This window comes from Ipomoea triloba, chromosome 6, assembly GCF_003576645.1.
Source record: "Ipomoea triloba cultivar NCNSP0323 chromosome 6, ASM357664v1".
Taxonomy (NCBI): domain Eukaryota; kingdom Viridiplantae; phylum Streptophyta; class Magnoliopsida; order Solanales; family Convolvulaceae; genus Ipomoea; species Ipomoea triloba.
In genome coordinates this window covers 16,284,268-16,288,339 of record NC_044921.1, presented here as the reverse complement: position 1 = coordinate 16,288,339, position 4,072 = coordinate 16,284,268, and the positions used below count along the sequence as shown (strand labels likewise).

General features: G+C 25.5%; 1 long non-coding RNA gene across 1 annotated transcript; it reads left to right on the top strand.

Moving 5' to 3' along the window:
* The first annotated feature begins 2,742 nt into the window (after positions 1 to 2,742).
* LOC116022853 lies at positions 2,743 to 3,807 on the top strand. Its single transcript, XR_004099302.1, has 2 exons — positions 2,743 to 3,418; positions 3,502 to 3,807. It is a non-coding gene; the product is annotated as an uncharacterized LOC116022853 (long non-coding RNA).
* The last annotated feature ends 265 nt before the right edge of the window (positions 3,808 to 4,072 follow it).

The following is a 4,072-nucleotide window of genomic DNA, read 5'->3' as shown; positions in this document are numbered from 1 at the left end:
CTCCTTTATTATTTTTTTTTACTAAATTGAGGATTACAAGAGAAAACCTAGTTTGGTAATAATATAAATTTGGTTGAAATTATTTTTAATATATTTTTAAAATGTCAGAAATTTTAAAGCATTTTATATAGAATTATTGTAATTTCTCCTTTATTATTTTACTAAATTGAGGATTACAAGAGAAAGCCTAGTTTGGTAATAATATAAATTTGGTTGAAATTATTTTATTATATTTTTAAAATGTCAGAAATTTTAAAGCATTTTATATAGAATTATTGTAATTTCTCCTTTATTATTTTACTAAATTGAGGATTACAAGAGAAAGTCTCCTTTATTATTTTACTAAATTGAGGATTACAAGAGAAAGCCTAGTTTGGTAATAATATAAATTTGGGATTACAAGAGAAAGCCTAGTTTGGTAATAATATAAATTTGGCTGAAATTATTTTTATTATATTTTTAAAATGTCATAAATTTTAAAGCATTTTATATAGAATTATTGTAATTTCTCCTTTATTATTTTTTTTACTAAATTGAGGATTACAAGAGAAAGCCTAATTTGGTAATAATATAAATTTGGCTGAAATTATTTTTACTATATTTTAAAATATGTTTTGGTAGCGTGTGAAATTATTTATGTTGAGGAATTGAGTAAAACTATGTTTATCTTAATGAATTGTAAATGATGTCGTAGCAAAATGATTACCTTTAGAAAAACTTTAAAAATATAAAAGTGAATGAAAAAAAAAACCAAAATTAACCAGTTGATAATAATAACAATACCAATCTATATCTATACTATTAATAAAAATAAAATCATACTTTTACAACTTACCGTTCAAACTAACCCCAAGCTACACCTATATAAAATGTAATAATTGTTATGATAAATAATAGCTTTGTAACAACTTTTATCTATATATTTTTATACCTAAGGTATAATAGTGTAATTGCACAATATTAGTATATTACCTAATAATTATTATGGTAATTAAGAAATTAATTGCACATATATTAATATAATTGACTAATTATTATTATGATAATTAAGCTAATAATTATCATAATAATAGTATAATTACAATTAAACATTGGACATCATAATTTTAACGATGTAATTTTTTGGCGAGTTCAGCTAGGAGAAGCCAGGATCGCTTGGTAAGCAAGCAATCCGTCGTTAGAATTTTTTTTTATAATAACTACAATTAATTCATTCAGATATGGAGGAGGAAGAAAAAAGTAAAGACGATATTGTGAAAAGGAACATACTTAAGGCATAAAAGTATAATTACACATATATTAGTATAATTTTCTAATAATTATTATAATAATTAAGCTAAACATGGTCGCTGATTTATTTTTTGTAATAATAATTACAATTAAATTATTTCTCATTTTTTCATTATTTATTTTAGTAATAATATAATTACATTAAATCATATTACATAATAATATAATTTTATTATCTAAAAATATAATACACAAATTTATTCGTGCATTGCACGGGTAATGGAATAATTATTTGCTCGAATTCAAACACGGATAACATCATAAAACATAATCGATCCAACCCATGTCATCAATTGAACTATACAATATTCGTTGTTATAGTTTATATAATTGTATATTGATCCAAATATATTCTTAAAATATTATTAAAAGAATCTATTATGTGCAACGTACGTGCAACGCACGTGTAACATACATGTGAAAATACTAGTAACAATAATAATAACAATTAATATTGTTGTTTTTGATGATGATTTGATATTTTAAGTAAAGCTTTTTACTATCATATTGTATAAAGTGAAACTCATGTTCCATTTGTCCTAAAAAAAAGATTATTCACATTTTTTAACGAGATTTTTTTTTACTTAAAAACATATTTAAAAAAAATATTTTCATTTTCTCAAAAAAAAAAAAATATTTTCATATACTATGACCGTCATAAAAAATTTAAAAATAACATATACACACACTTACAATAAGTACAATAAAACTTTTTATATTTATTATTTTTCAATTATTTTATTATTTATATTTATATTTATTAATCAAATTAAATATTTTTTACTTATTATTTTAAACATTTTCTTATAGATTTAACTTTAAAATTTTATATTTAATATTTTAATGTATAAATTTTATATGATAACAATAAACTTTGCTATTTAATTTCATAAAATAAATTTTTGTAATATATGTAACATTTTCGACGTATTATATTTGAGCTTGTTTCAATTGTTATATAATAGAACAGAGTCTATCATGTACATTATTAATCGTATCTCAAGTATGTATGTACAATTAACAGATTATATATATGTTATAATTAAAATATATTATGTATCTTAAATTTATTTACAAGTGCATATTATGGACAATGCAAGGGTACACCACGTGCATGGTGGACATGTATCCACCCTATAATTTCCGAACGTGTTGTAATATTTTCATTTGTTTTGGTAAGTTATTAGTAAATAATTTTGCTACGCCAAAAAGGAAAAAACTTGAAAAAAAATCAAAATAAGAAGGATTAGAAGTGCCCCCGTCTCCTATATATAACGCCCCTCCTTCACCGACAAGGCTGTCTTCTTCTTCTCTCATTTAGTATAGTTTCTCTCTTTCTTTTCAAAAGTTTTAGAGTTCTTCGATCAATTCCCTTAGTAGATCCGAGGATTCCTGGAGTTTCTGGTTTCTTCCTCGATCTTGTCTGAAAGTTTTTTTTTTTTTTTTTTTTTTTTTTTAAGGTGGAAGTCGAATGTTAGATCTCTGTACTAAATCAGATGTTTCTTGATTTCGCTTCCCAGACAACCTAGATGGTTTTTTTTTTTTTTTTTTTTTGTTTTTTGGGATTTCTGGTTTTGTGATGGATGAGGGTTTTGGAAGTTGAAGGCAGTTGAATGGGTGGTTGGTTGACTTTTTTGTGGGTTGAAAAATTAGGGTTTTTGAGGGTGGAGCTCTCTTGAAGTCCAAAAGAGGGTGTAACTGGGAAGATTGAGCTGCTAACCTATGGATTCCTCAGCCCTATCGAAACCCAGATTTGATAGGGTTGTGGATTGCATATGTTAGGAGCTTCATTACCCATGTTTGGATCCTTGTTTGGATTGAAGGGAGCTCCGCACGCACACATTTCTTAGTTTTCTCAGTGGTTTTTTGAGGTTGTCTGTGTTCTTGTCTGATGATATATATATCTCTCTCTCTCACGCTCACTTGATGCCTGGCCTGAGCTTTCTTGATTTTCTCTAAGATTTTGGCTTGTTTTTGATGTATTCTTCTGCGTGTTGTTTAGGTTATAATGATTCTTAGAATTTGTTTGAATTTGGCACCTGGGTTCTGAGTTGAATTTGGTGTTTAGATTTTTTATGCCATTTCAAGATTGAGAAGAAAGGGCAAGTGGATCTACGGAAAGATTTGGGTTTCTTCTTCTACATTTGTGGTTATAATTATTTGTTTTTTTTTTTTGTTTTTGTTTTTTTAATTTTTACTTTGCTTTTACAGTTGCAGTTGAGGAGCTATTCCCCAGATGGTGGTCCAAACTGTGCCAGCTGCCTACCACATCCCAGCTTTAACTATTTTGTCCTCATTTGATCTGAAGAAAATCAGAAATCGAGACTTTTTTTCTTTTTTTTTTTTAATTAATTGTACGTATTTTGATTTTTTTTTTTCCATTTGTAATTATTGTTTCATTTATTTATAAGTCAATGCATTCTGTATTTGCACAAAAAAAGTAAAGTGTCATTAATATTAACATCTTGTATGGATTCTCATTTATTTGTGAAAGTGTACACTAACCTTTACGATTCTCATTTATTTGTGAAGAGTAAACCCTTTACAAGAAGGGCAAATTCAAACCTTTCATTTTTCAATTATTCTTTGATGTGGTAAACAAATACTCTTTTTGTCTTATTTTATGCGTTTGGTTAGGTTAGTTTGGTTAGGTTAATGAAGATTGATTGAAATTATTTTTAATTTAATTTTTTTTATAATGTTAAGTTTAGTATTAATATATAAAATTTATATGTTTAGAAATTTCATTAGTACTATAAAGATAAAATAATTTAAAAATACT